Below are 14,066 nucleotides of genomic sequence, written 5' to 3' on the forward strand. Positions count from 1 at the left end.
GCCCAGGGTGCAGGCAGTTAGTGCTTGTGAGATTTGGGAGCCACAAGCCCCCTGTCTGCAGTGTCCTGCTGGGAGCATGGGGCCTCTGTCTTCTTTGCCACTGTGCAGATCTGATCAAGTCCCTCCTGCTTCAAGGACTCATTCTGGGGACAAAGGTTAGCAGAACACCCGCCCATCTCTCTAGGTTTATCTCCTTGTCACTCTCACGTTCCACTTTCAAGTCATCAGAACAATATTTTAACCTGGCGATGTCCAAATATATGGTCAGAATTCGTTCATTTGTTCAATTGTGCCAGCCCCCAAAACGAGGTACTGTGAATGCAGTGGTCAATCAGGCAAGAACCCTATTGTCCAAAATACCTGCAATTAACAGGAGCTCTTGGTAATAACAGCTCCTTACGTGGACGAGTAACCATTTCTATGACTTAGTAACAAACCAGTGGCCAAAACAATAAAGAGAAAAGCAATATAAGTGAGAGAAATGTTATTTCCAAAATTTCAGGCTGTTCTTGAAAATTATCGCAAGCCCCACGGAGTCTCAGAATTTGACCTCCCCGCCACCAGGGGGCGCGACACGACCGCGCGCGCGCGATCCGCCCCTGGAGGCGCCGCTCTAGGCCGCAGCCCGCGCTCCCGCAGCCCTTCCGCGGGCGCCGGGCGGGTGAGGAGCGTCGCGTCGCGTGCGGTCCCGCGCCACCCGGGTCCATCTGCCGCAATCCTCAGACATCCGCAGCCCCCCGCGCCGTAGCTCGCGGCGTCCGGGGTGAGTCCGGGGCGGGGATCGCCGGGCGCGTGGTCTCTGGGCTCCCACCACCTTAAGGGGAAACTGAGGCCCGGGGCGGGCGCGGAGAGCCGGCGGAGGTCAGCCCCGGTTCCAGGCCCCGCCGCTGGCTCCGGGGCGGGCCTCTGGGAGGCGGGTCCTGGAGGAAGGGGCTCCCGGGACGGTCCCGCTGAGCGCGGGCGGCGGGTGCGCAGCCGAGGCCGACCGCGGCCGGGGATGCGCACGCGCACGCGCCCCTCCGCCCCCAGCCGTCGGTCGGCTGCCTACCAGGTGAGCGGAGCCGCCTGGGCCCACCTTGCGGTCCGCGGCGCTCGGGAGGGGGGTGCGCGAGTCCGGGCCTCCAGTCGGCGGCGCCCGCCGGGCCCCGAGCGGCCGAGGGTGGTTCCCGCCTCCCCCCGCTCCTGGTGCCCGGGCCGGCGGGCGGGCTCTGCGGGACCGTGATGCGCGGCGCCCGAGGCCTGGGTAAGTGCTGCTGCGCGTGAGGGGCCGGGGGGGGGGGGGGGCGGTCCCTGGAGCTCGGGTTCTTGGGAGGAGGCCTGGTGTGGTAGGAGGCCGGAGGGGGCCGGGTTCAGATCGTGCCTCAGCCCGGGGCCGGCCACATAACCTGGGCTCATCACTTCCTGGTCCTGCGCTTCAGCTTCTTGCAAGTGCGGAGCGTGCCAGAGCTCTGGAGGGACAAGAGTCCTTGCGGGGGTCCTTTGTTTCTGAGGCCACACTGCCCGGCACGTAGTAGGTTCTCAGGCTGTGTTTGTGGGGTGAATAAGCAGTGGAGGCGATCTTGCCGGGAGTTGGTCTTCCCGTGGGTGACGGGAGGTGGGATCTTTGCACGAAGTGCTGATGGTGCTCGGGGTCCTGGGCTTGGCGGGGCAGCCGGGGGCGCGGAAGGGCTTCTCTTCCTGGCTCGCCGTGTGTCTTTTGTGCACCTGCATTCGAAAGTGATCGTGGTCTGCCGGTGTCCTGGTCATTGATAGTGCAGGGAGAGGAGTTGCTGAAAGCGCTTCCCCGTGTTTGGAGGGTCCGCTCCTGTCCCTTCCAAACTCTGGAGCTTTCCCACACTTGCTCCCCCTCACCACCTCTCAGGCGCCTCCGGGTGCCTGCCGTCTTGCATGCTCTCTGTGCCTGGCTCGGGGAGGTTTCTGTCTCTGAGGCTGTAAAGGGGGAGCAGGGTGTGGGTCCTTGGGTCCTCCCTCAGTGCATGTCTGAGTTGGTTGTCTGGTCTTCTGACACTGGCTTCTGATTTCAGCGGCCCGGTGTCCCTTTCTGCCCCTGTGTTTCAGGTGATTACGGGCTGCCTCTGTCCTGGTCATTGGTAACACAGGCTGAGGAGAAGCTGCAAGGTTTTCTTGATGTTCACAGGTTCCAAAATGGGACAGCCTGAGGTGACGGAGCACGACGAGGTAGGTGGAGGGAGGCGGGCTTTTAGTGCTTTCACCTCCTCAGACCAGATTCCCCCAGCGTTTTCCTGTTAGTGAGCATAGTTGTGTAAAGCAACGCCAAGTGCTTCTTGTCCCCCGCAGGAGGGTCTCATGACTGCTGTCCCACATATGTGAGAGGTGACCTCCGGGAGAAGCTGGATCGGGAGGTCCCAGGTGAGTGGTGTCCTGCCTGGGTCTCTAGAGCTTAGGGCTGTGAGGCCACAGGTGTTCAGGTGATGTGATGTGGAAATGAGTGCAGGTAAAGGCTGCTTCCCAGTGTTCCCAGCTGTCTGTCCTCTCAAGCAGGTCTGGGCCCTCTTCTCCTGAGAGCCCCCAGTGAAGGCTTCTGTGACCTGGAAAGCAGCAGTGTGGGGATGGACAGAGGGCTGCATTTTATTTTATTTTTTAAAAGATTCTTTGTTTATTCATGAGAGACATAGGAAGAGAGATGCAGAGACATAGGCAGAGGGAGAAGTAGGCCCCGTGCAGGGAGCTGATGTGGGACTCGATCCCGGGACTCCAGGATCACACCCTGCACCGAAGGCAGACGCCCAGCTGCTGAGCCACCCAGGCGTCCCAGAGGGCTGCATTTTAGAGGCAGACTGAGATTTGTATTGGGTGCATGGCTGAGTGCTTTTATATGAGCCTGAGCGCTGTTAGGTGACCACTTACACTGTCTTCCAGAACCCACGAATCCTCAGTATTTCTGCACTGTTTGTTTTCCCTTCATCTCCTCGGTGGGCGTGGTAAACTTCTGTGTGAGTAAGGGAAAGCTTCTGTGATCTCAGGCTGTTAGTCTGGGCATTGGCCTGTGTGCCAGGCTCCTAGTTCAGGCCAGTTCCCGGGTTGCTGCCCAACCAAGCCTCCCTTCTTGGCCTACTCACTTCCCTTTTCTGCTCCTGCATTCGAAAGTGATCGTGGGCTGCCTGTGCCCTGGTCATTGATAGTGCAGGGAGAGGAATTGCTGAAAGCACATCCCCGTGTTAGAAGGGCCCATCCCATCCCTTCCAAACCCTGGAGCTTTCATACACGTCTTTCTTCCCACAAATTTGTGTTAATTCCTGGTACGCGGGGCTGTGTGGCTTGCCTAGTGCCCTTTTTGCCAAGCAGGGCCCTGCCTTGGTACTTCTGTTCCTGGGCCAGTGGTAGAGCCATGATGGAGGTCCCTCTTCTCCCAGGGCTCCCCCCAGGAAGCTTTCCCTGCCTTCGCATCCCACCCTTCCCACTCCCTCACCCCATCTATCAGCCCGGGTCACACTGGACATTGGTGATTTGCTTGTCATGCCTCTTTTGCTGTGGTCTTAAGGTTAGTGCCTCTGCCTTGGTGTCTAATCTGTAGTACTTGGACAGGGCAAAGCAAGGCGGAGGAGACTGAGGTGCCACATGGTAAGGCAATGAGCCCATCCCATTGTACAGTGTCACTGGGAAGACAGCGCCCCAGAGCAAGCCAGCCTGCTCAAGTGGAGGCATCCTCCTCTTCTTGGAAGTGTTTCTCTCGTCTTGGTCATGGGCTGGACCCACGGTGCCCAGGGGATGGTGTTTCTCTGTCCTTAGATTAAGGGGCAGGGAATGGAGTAGTAATCCACCTGGGCAGAACACATGATAGTTGGCACATAGGTAAGCTACCCTTACACACTAGGTGGAGGACCCAGGGCCCTCCCACCACCTGTTTCCCCTCTCATCCCAGGCTTGTGGCTTCCTGTCAGCATGGCACTCTCCCTAAAACTTGGCCTTGACAACCTTTTGGCATAAACTGGTTAGCAACAGATTGAACACAGGCACATAGGTTGATGTTGATGTTATCCTGTCACAGATCATCTGCAGACCCCTTTCTAGAGTTAAGTTTTTGTTCCTGAGATAGTAGTGTGGGACCGTTAAGGAATAGGAGTAGGCCACGTTTGTGGGTACTCTAATCTGCTAGCCACTGTGCCGGGTGCCTTCTGCCCACTGGGGCCTGCCGAATGCTCATCTGTGCCTTGTGTTTTGTAGGTGGGTCTGCACTTGCAGAGGCACCACGAGAGGTGTCATCTCTTCAGCTGGGCACGAGACCATGGGGCCCAAGGTAAGGTGTTCACATCTCTCTGGAATCTTGTGCCTTGGGGTTTAAATGAGGAAGTGAGATGAAAGTGTATATCTTGTGAGCTCCCAGTTGTCCCCTCATTGTGGGCAACCCCTCAAGTACCAAGAGGGGATGGGCCTCTAGAGAGCTGCTCAAGTAGGTGAGGGGCTTCCTAGGGCAGCTCCTAGTGTTAGCAGTGGGCCCTGATGGATAGCATGTGGATTTAGGCACCAGAGACCCTGGTCCAGCCTCTGAAATTACTTAGTTTTGTGACCTGTTCTCAGTCTCCACTTCATCAGCAAAGCATAACTGGGATAATGGTGAAATGTTTTAAAATTTTTTTCATGGAGTTGTTGTGACCATATGATCCTGATTTTTTCCAACTCAAAAGCATTTCTGAATTTTTTTTTTTAAAGATTTATTTTAGAGAGAGAGCGCGCGTGCATGCAGTGGGAAGGAGCAGATGGAGAAGAGAGAGAGAGACTCTCAAGCAGACTCCACACTGAGCACAGAGCCCCCAACATGGGCACGTTCCCACAACCTGTGAGATCATGACTTGAGCTGAAACCCGAATTGGGCACTTAACCAACTGAGCCACCCAGGTATGCCAGCATTTTCAGTGTTTTATGCTGGAAGTGTCTTGACTCTTTGGCACGGAGGTGTTACAGGGTCTCTACAGGGTACACAGAAGCTCTTCTCTGTTTGGCTAGGGCTGCTCACCCTCCCTCAGGCCATTACCCAGACCGCTGGCACCATCCTCCCCATCCTTCCGGGCTCTCTTTCTGTCGTTTTCTGCTCCTGCATCCAAGAGTGATTGCAAGCTACCTGTGCCCTGGACATTGATTGGGCGGAGAGAAGAATCACTGAAAAAATTCCTGTGTGTGAGGGATCCAGCTGTCCTGGAGCTTTCTCATGCTAGCTTTTTTTTCTCCTGCTGTTCCCTTCAGAGCTTGGGCTTTTGTTGGCTTCTATGTGATGTGGTGACTGGGCTAGCCCCCTGACCTGTTGGGGGCTCTTTCTATCTTTTCACGTTACAGATCCTCTTGTCAGCAGTCAGTCTACACGTTTCTGTATGGGTCTCTCACTGGAATAAGTCCGTATAGCACTCAATGGCACTCATGAGAATTGCAAATCCTGGGTTCTGCTTTACGAATTTATGGGAGTGGAGGCTAGCCCATAAGAGCACATTAGTCAGGACAGTGTGTGGACGTATTGCTCACGTGTGTTTTGTCTTTGCTCCTTTACTCACAGTGTGGATTCCTTCAGGAGCTGTCAGTAATGTTAAATAAATAAAGAAAATCTAGATGGGGCCTGCACTAGGGGCATAAGGGAGTTATAATGTCATGGTCTGCCAGCAGTTGGAGTTTTCTTGTCAGTCACTGATGGAGGAGAGTGTTGACTTACAACCTTGCCTGTTGCTCGCCTTTCACTGACTTCGTCTGTGTCTTCTGGGTTCTTTTAGAAAGGGTAACCCTAGGGGTTGACTGGAGAAAAAACTTCCAGGCCTGTGGATCTTTGAATCTGTATTGTAGACTGCGGACTTCCTAGCCTGCTCTCTAGTTCACATCTGTGAGGATATTGTCGTGACTGGATGCTTGGTGTGGTCCTCCATCCACAGCAGGCTGACTGGCTGCTGCCTTTTGTCCTGTGCACTGCCGATGTGTTCAGGGAGCAGAAACCCTGCAACGGTGCTTTCACTTTGTATACTTAGATACAGCGTGGTGCCCCTGACAGATACAACATGGTGACGCTAAGAGCCATGTCTTGGTTCCCAGGTAACAAGGGCAGTGAGGTTCGAGGTGAGGTCAAGGTGTCCATCGCATTGACCCCCCTCCCCCAACTTTTTCGGGGCTTCTGTCTCGTTCCCGAGACCTCTACCCTTTATATTCAGGTATTGTGTTTGCAGATGGGATCCCTTTGTGCCAGTTTTATTCCTATCTCACAATGAGGTGGAGGTAGTGAGAATAACATGTGAACAACCTGGTGCCCAGGAGCCATTGAAGAACCCAGAGGGTTCCCTTGTCTTTCCTACCTGCTCTGTCCCTTTTGCATCAGGGGACTTGTCCTGTCCTGTAGCCTAGTTCCTGGTCTCTGGCTCTCAGCCAGGCTGGAGGATTTAAGGGACAGCAATGACCATTCTGAAAAGACAGTTTATCACCCTATACCCCACTTCAGACCTGGTAATTGAAATGTCTGAGGGTAGAGTCTGGAGATTGAGTTGGGGTTCCCTCACACTGTGTCCTCAAGCATTCAAGATATTTCCTCATTTCTCCTTCAAGTGGGCCTGGCAGTGTTGATCTTCACAGGTCTCGGCACCTCACCAGGACAAGTTTCATCAGAAGTTAATTTTGCATTTGCCTTTCTTGGCTGGGTCTTATGAAGTGGGACTTTGCAAAATAGAATGGCAGGCTGAGCAGGCAAGTCATGACAATGTGGGGGAGAGCTGCTGAGGATGGTGGTCCATTCCTTTGCTCAAGATACAGTGGGACTCAGGGTCAAGCCCCTGACAGCGGTGAGCTGTCCTCTTGTGGCTAGCTATATGTGGTCAGTTGCCCTGATCATGAACTTTTTGAAAGAAAATAATTTATTATAAAAACTGGATTTTCAAGATGTTTTCCTTTTATTATTAGCCTCTCTTCTGGTGATAATCTAGTTTGGCATGTATAGACTAGATGCTTAGCCCTGGTTAATGGGGACCCTCTCAGAGATGTCTCTTGGGGAAGGAGAAAATGGAGACTAAATGCTTGTATGCTTTTTCTCCCTCTTAGATCAGCCTTAGATCTGGAGGCTGCTGAAGTAAGTCCCCAGGCCATAATGAGTCCGTGACCCTTGGGATGACTTGGGATCTGAATTTGCTAATCTGTCTCCCCAAGGTGAGTTCATGCCCAGCGCTGGGGGACCCAGAGGGTGGGAACTCCAAACCATTGGTCTCACCTGTCCTTTCTTTTTTAGATTCTCTTGGCATTATTGGACATCAGAAGAGCAGAGGATGGAGGAGTCCTCCCCAGAGGATGGAGGAAGCATCCCCAGAGTACCCCCTGCTGTTACTCAGCTCATTATGAACCAACTCTTCCTTCCACACAGGAGATCGGAGGGAAATCCCTGGGGCTGGGGCTGGCGTCCACTTCAGCTGGCTCGGAATCTTGACATCAGTGCCCTGAGAATCCGTGGACTGGGAAGGCCAGCCCCGTGTCCCTCTGCTGTGCCTGGAATGACTTTAATGACCAAGAGTTTTTCTTCTGAATTGTAGCAGCTCATCACTTTACTCTCAGCGCACCCATTTCAGTAAGCCTTACAGACTCACTGTGGCTGCCTTTTTTTTTTTTTTTTTTTTTTTTTTTTTTGTGGCTGCCTTTTAAGTTCGTAACAATCTGTGCCTCTGAGGCTGAATGTGAAGAAGTGGATCACAGCCAGCTTATTTTCACCCCTGAGCCTCTCCTGTCACCATCCTGAGGCTTGGCATGCAGGCTGCAGTCTGAGGTGTTCTGTTAGGACTAGAAGGTGAGGGCACCTGGGTGGCTCAGTGATTGAGCATCTGCCTTTGGCTCAGGTCGTGATCCGGGGTCTTGGGATCGAGTCCCGTATTGGGCTCCCCACAGGGAGCCTGCTTCTCCCTCTGCCTATGTCTCTGCATCCCTCTCTGTGTGTCTCTCATGAATAAATAAAATCTTTAAAAAAAAAAGTAAAGGTAGTAACAATACAAACAGGTTTGAAAAAATCCCTATGCTTGGGAAATTTTAAAACATGGTTTAAAATAATCTCATCAGGGACCCTTGGTTGGTTAAGGCATTGGACTCTTGGTTTGAGCTCAGGTCTGATCTCAGGGTTATGAGATCCAGCCCCGAGTCAGGCTCTCTGTTCATTGTGGAGTCTGCATGAATTTCTGCCCCTCCCCACTTGCGCGCGCTCTTCTCTCTTAAAATCTTAAAAACAAAACAAAAGCCTAGTAGAAGATGATACCATAAGGGGAATTAGAAATATTAACAACTGAATTGAAAATTTTTGCATACCAAAGTTTGAGATGTAGCTCAAGTAATTCCTAAGGAGAAAATTATGCCTCTTAGGGCTTAAAATAGAAAAAAGACAGAAATTTAATAACAAAACAAGTAATGAGAATAAAAATTAGAGCAGATTACTTTTTTGTCTATAAAAGTTTATACTTTGACAAAATGAACAAACATTAAAATTGCCTCAAAATGGAAAACTTTAATAAAGACTGCAGGGGGGAGAGCTCAACAAGGTGATTTATTCACATCTTGCAACATGAACTTTTGGTCACTATTAGAGCTGTGCTTTTCTGACAAATCTTGGATCTGCCCCTGAATTAATATATAATGATCCAAACATATGGCTCATTGTTGGGGAAAATTGAGGTCTATTTGAAGGGGGTACAGGGGTCTTTGAGGCTTTGGCTTCACACTGTCAAGTTTGGTCAGAATCCAGCTGTAGATAGGTCATGAATGAGAAACATCATTGATGAGGCTTTTAGAATTTTCCCACCAGTCCTGAAGTTTGCACCTCTACTAAGACAGTAAGACTAAACAGCAATGAGCATGGAAGAGAGTGAAAGCCTCTTGAGGAATTTCTGAGGATGTAGTGAAGGATAAATGACTGAAAACACATGAACTGTGAAGACATTGATAAAGTAGGAGCTGTGACCTCACTGATTGACAAGGATGTTGAAATCTTAAAATCCCTAGACCATTTTTTTAAAAAATTTATTTATAAGAGACACACAGGCAGAGGGAGAAGCAGGCTCCATGCAGGAAGCCTGACTCAGAACTCGATCCTGGGACTCCAGGATCAGGCCCCGAGCTGAAGGCAGACGCTTAGCCCCTCAGCCACCAGGTGTCCCTAAACCTTTTTTTTTTTTTTTTAAAAGACTTTACTCATGGGGATCCCTGGGTGGCTCCGCAGTTTAGCACCTGCCTTTGGCCCAGGGAGCGATCCTGGAGTCCCGGAATCGAGTCCCACGTCCAGCTCTCATGTTGGGTTCCCGGCATGGAGCCTGCTTCTCCCTCTTCCTGTGTCTCTGCCCCCTCTCTCTCTATGTCTATCATAAGTAAGTTAAAAAAAAAAAAAAAAAAAAAGACTTACTTGAGAGACACAGAGAGAGGCGGAGACATAGGCAGAGGGAGAAGCAGGCTTTGTGCAGGAGCCTGATGTGGGACTTGATTCCAGGACCCTGGGATCACAACCAGAGCCAAAGGCAGATCTTCAAAGCAACTGAGCTACCTAGGCATCCTGGTCTTTAGACCATTCTGTACCGGTATTTTTGCTTGGACAGGAGTCTGTTTCTTTGAACCTGAAAAGTATAAAATTATTCAAATGTTTTTATATTAATAGAATCTCTATGTAATTAACTCCGAAAGATGGAACTTCATTTGTCAGTGTTGTGTTTTTTAACCTAAATTTGGTAAACAAAGAGCTCTCACAAATTTTGAATTAATTGAAACCTAGAGAATGCTAACATCTAATTGTATCTTTTACACTTTCTTAAGGTGAAAGGGCAAATCTGTTGTGTTACCTGGTGGCCATTCAAGGAAACCCAGAGATACCTTAGGACTAAAAGACATTTTAACCATCTGATTCTGAATTTGGGAAAGGAAAAGGCAACAACTGTCAGAGGACAAACGAACACTTCACAATTTTCAAATATAAGAAAAAGTTACTGCAAGATGATTTTAAAAACCACAGCAAAAAGTACATAGCTGTTAGAAACTTAATTTTTTTTTTTTTTTAAATAAGGAACTTTTGTTGAGACAAATCAAGAGTATGCCAGGTAGCATCCAGATGGCCAACAGACACATAAAGACATGCTCAACATCACTCAGCATCAGGGAACTGCAAATCAAAGCCACAATGAAATATCACCTCATATGAGTCAGAAGGGCTAGTATAAAAAAATTAAGTCTTGTAGATGTGGAGAAAAAGGAACCCTTGTGCACTGTTGGTGGGAATGTAAATTGGTGCGACTGCTATGGAAAGCAGTATGCAAGTTAAAAAAAAAAAAAACTACCGCATGATCAGTAATTCCACTATAGGATATTTACTCAAATAAAAACACTAATTCAGGAATATAGAGCCACCCCTATTGTTTACTGTAGCATTACTTAAAATAACCAAATACGGAAGCAACCCAATTGTCCATCCACAGATGAATGGATAAAAATGTGTGTGTATATACATGTGTATATATACATATATATGTATATACACACACAGAATGGAACAGTACTCAGTCGTAAGAAACTGAAAGCCTGCTACTTGCAACAACATGGATGGATCTAGAGGGTATGGTGCTAAGTGAAATCCACGAGAGAAAAGTGATTTCAGTCGTGGAATTTAAAAAAACGAAACCACCAAAAAAAGACCAAAGCAGATTTTTAACTATAGAGAACAAACTGGTGGTTGCCAGACAGCAGGTGAGAGGGGATGGGTGAAATAGGTGAAGAGGATTAAGAGTACTTTTTCTGGGCAGCCCCAGTGACGCAGTGGTTTAGCGCCACCTTCGGTCCAGGGTGTGATCCTGGGGTCCTGGGATTGAGTCCCGTTTTGGGCTTCCTGCATGGAGCCTGTTTCCCCTCTGCCTGTGTCTCTGTCTCTCATGAATAAATAATATAAATAAAATGTTTTTAAAAAGTACATTTTCCGTGATGGAGCACTGAGTTAGATATAGTATAGAATTGTTGAATCAGTAGACATTGTGCACCTGAGCTAATATAACATGTCAGTTACACTGGAATTTTAAAGTATCTGGGAACAGAATAACAAACATTTTTTTAAACAAAAAAACCCCTAAATTCTAGTTTTATTTCTGTGTGTGTTTCAACCATGCAACAGTGTGCAGTAAAGGATTTATAAACCTACCTTTTTTTTTAAAAAAAGGATTTTATTTACTCATGAGAGACACAAAGAGAGGCAGAGGGAGAAGCAGGCTCCCTGTGGGGAGTCTGATGTGGGACTCGATCGCAGGATTCCAGGACTGTGGGATCATGACCTGAGCCAAAGGCAGATGCTCAACCACTGAGCTACCCAGATGCCCCTATGCCCCTATGAACCTTTCTTATGAATAAACATTGAGCCAACTTTGTCAAAGTTTTTATTTTTTATTTTTGTCAAAGTTTTTTTTTAAAGGAATTTTTTAAAGCATTTTATTTTTTTTAATTTTTATTTATTTATGATCGTCAGAGAGAGAGAGAGAGAGAGAGAGAGAGGCAGGCTCCATGCACCGGGAGCCTGACGTGGGATTCGATCCGGGTCTCCAGGATCGCGCCCTGGGCCAAAGGCAGGCGCTAAACCGCTGCGCCACCCAGGGATCCCTTGTCAAAGTTTTTAATACGGGTTTATGTTTTTTAGGAACATGGTAGTATAACTCAAGTCAAAAAACTTGTTAATAAGTTTGTACACTTACAGTATAATTTATTATTTTTGTTTAGAGACTAAAAAATGAATCTTATTTTCAAAATAAAATTTTATGAACATATTACATAAAAAGTCTTATATCCTAGTGATTTACCGTTATAATAAATTATAATCATTGCCTTAAACAATGTGTATTATCTTATATACATACTTGCATCTTCCCATAATTATGCCAAATATCGTCTTAGTCATTTTTGTTAATTACCATTATTAGCCAAGTAAATACATTTTGTTTTCTCTAGACTCCAGAAAACTAGAAGACAGGAAAATAACTATTTTTTTCCATTGGTTTACACTTAGTATTCTCTTTCTATATTTAAACAAACCAAAAGAATTTAAAAAAATAAAAAACACCATCCATCTGGTTAATTTATAGCTATTTTAAATGTATAAGAATAAGGGATATATTAAAACTAGGTTTGGTGACTGAAGTTTAAAGTTTATCCGTGGACTCAAATTAACATTTGAGGTTTTACAAAAGGATCTAAAAATGACAATTTTTAAAAAAAGATTTTATTTATTCATGAGAGACAGAGAGAGAGAGAGAGAGAGAGAGAGAGGCAGAGACACAGGCAGAGGGAGAAGCAGGCTCCACACAGGAAGCCCGACGTGGGACTCACTCAATCCCGGGTCTCCAGGATCGGCCCTGGGCTGAAGGCGGCGCTAAAGCACTGAGCCACCAGGGCTGCCCTAAAAATGACATTTTAGCTAAAATATTATCTTTTACAGTTGGTAATGGTATAAAGATAAGATCAAAGCCCCTGCAGGGCTTCAGCTTGAGCTGTGGAGAGCATCCCCATCCTGATTGGAAAGTCTGTCTGCCTTTGTCCTTTGAGAGTTGAGAATATTGTCACTCCCTTTAAACACTCGAGTCACATACCAGGTGAAAAATAGGAATTAGGCAAATAGAAATGAAAATGTCAGTGTTGTTCATAAGAGCTAGATGGGGAAGGCAGCTCTGTACCCACCGGGAGGGCTCCCTAATACCTAACACCCCCTGAATGCAGCCTTGCCCATCACTGGCAGGGGCAGAGCTTTCATGAGACCCAACTGGGTTCTTTAGGAAGATCTTCAAGCAAACTGAGGCATGTAGTGATCAGGGTGACACGCTGAGCTCTTAAAGTACAAGTGAGGGTCAATTTTTTATCACAGATTTCAGCTGAAAAGTACCCAAGCATTCTGATAGCCAGGGAAATCCTGAATGGGCTGTTTAACACACACTCAGGGAGCCCCAGAGATGGGCCAAGCTGTTCTTCCAGCTTCAGAATTGTCCCACAGGAATGGAGGTAGAGAAAGATGGGTGACCCACGGGCTTTCGGGAAGACTCTTGCTGAATTGTCCCAGAAGTATTGGGGTTGAAAGAGTCATGGAGGCAGAAATGATTAGATCAGAAAAGTCATCCATCATTTTGGAAGGGGGTGGGGTATGTTGCAGGTTTTTCTTTTTCTTTTTTTTAAAGATTTTATTTATTTGAGAGGGAGTAAGAGTGAGAGATCATAGAGGGAGAGGAAGAGGGAGAAGCAGACTTGCTGTTGATCATGGAGCCTGATGCACGGCTTGATCCCAGGACCCTGGGATCGTGACCTGAGCCAAAAGCAGACACTTAACTCACTGAACGCCACCCAGGCACTCCTGTTGTATGTTTTTAACATGGCAATGACCAGATCCCTCACAAAGCTGCCTTCTCCGTGAGAGATGAAAGATGGATGTGCCAGAAGAAGTGATCTTGGGCAAAAAACCCTTATGCCCAAACCTCGTTTAGAAAGACAGGAATCCCTGCCTTCAGGGGACAGTGTGGGTTCACTGGACAGGGAATTTACAAGCACAGAGGACTAGACTGGACACCAGTGGGGGTCCCCAGGGTTTGGGACTAGGGAATACCCCGGGGCATTTACATGTCTCTGAGGAAATAAGGACATCCAGCAGCAATGGGGGAAGAATTTCCTAATAGTTCAATAAATGAGGGCACAGGGGAGATTATGCTTAATTTAGCCAACCTAAAGAAATGAGACCCTTTTCCACCCTAGTTTTGTGGAGTAAGATGCATACCTGATATTCATAGGAGTTATTGAAGGAACCAGGATTTACATCTACATGTCGTCTTTGGCCAATGTCCCAACAACTATTGGGACAACTCTGTAATAGAAAGTGTTCTTCCAAGTCAAGGAACACTTTTTTTTTTTAATGGAAAAGGTCAGTTTTATGAATAAAGCTTTGACAATTAAAAAATCTATAGGTGTCTTTGGAGCTTTTGTGCTTCAGTGGCACAAATATTGTGGTTAAGGGCTGTGCTTCCTGGAGAGCTCCCACACTTCTTGTAAAACCGAGATTTCTATTCAGCCTGGCACAGGTTTGACTCTCAGCCAAGTTTAGCTACCTTCTACTT

General features: G+C 47.9%; 1 long non-coding RNA gene and 2 other non-coding genes across 3 annotated transcripts; all 3 read left to right on the plus strand.

The window, feature by feature from the left end:
• The first annotated feature begins 632 nt into the window (after positions 1-632).
• On the plus strand, positions 633-11,760 carry LOC129496790 (uncharacterized). The gene is made up of 7 exons (XR_008661845.1): positions 633-763; positions 2,059-2,178; positions 2,299-2,370; positions 4,186-4,258; positions 4,672-4,857; positions 7,024-7,128; positions 7,208-11,760. It is a non-coding gene; the product is annotated as an uncharacterized LOC129496790 (long non-coding RNA).
• Positions 1,703-1,836, plus strand: LOC129498809 (small nucleolar RNA SNORA71). The gene has a single exon (XR_008662205.1). It is a non-coding gene; the product is annotated as a small nucleolar RNA SNORA71 (small nucleolar RNA).
• Positions 3,094-3,226, plus strand: LOC129498813 (small nucleolar RNA SNORA71). The gene has a single exon (XR_008662207.1). It is a non-coding gene; the product is annotated as a small nucleolar RNA SNORA71 (small nucleolar RNA).
• Positions 11,761-14,066: the final 2,306 nt, after the last annotated feature.

The sequence above is a fragment of the Nyctereutes procyonoides genome, unplaced genomic scaffold (assembly GCF_905146905.1).
Source record: "Nyctereutes procyonoides isolate TBG_1078 unplaced genomic scaffold, NYPRO_anot_genome, whole genome shotgun sequence".
In the NCBI taxonomy this organism is placed as follows: domain Eukaryota; kingdom Metazoa; phylum Chordata; class Mammalia; order Carnivora; family Canidae; genus Nyctereutes; species Nyctereutes procyonoides.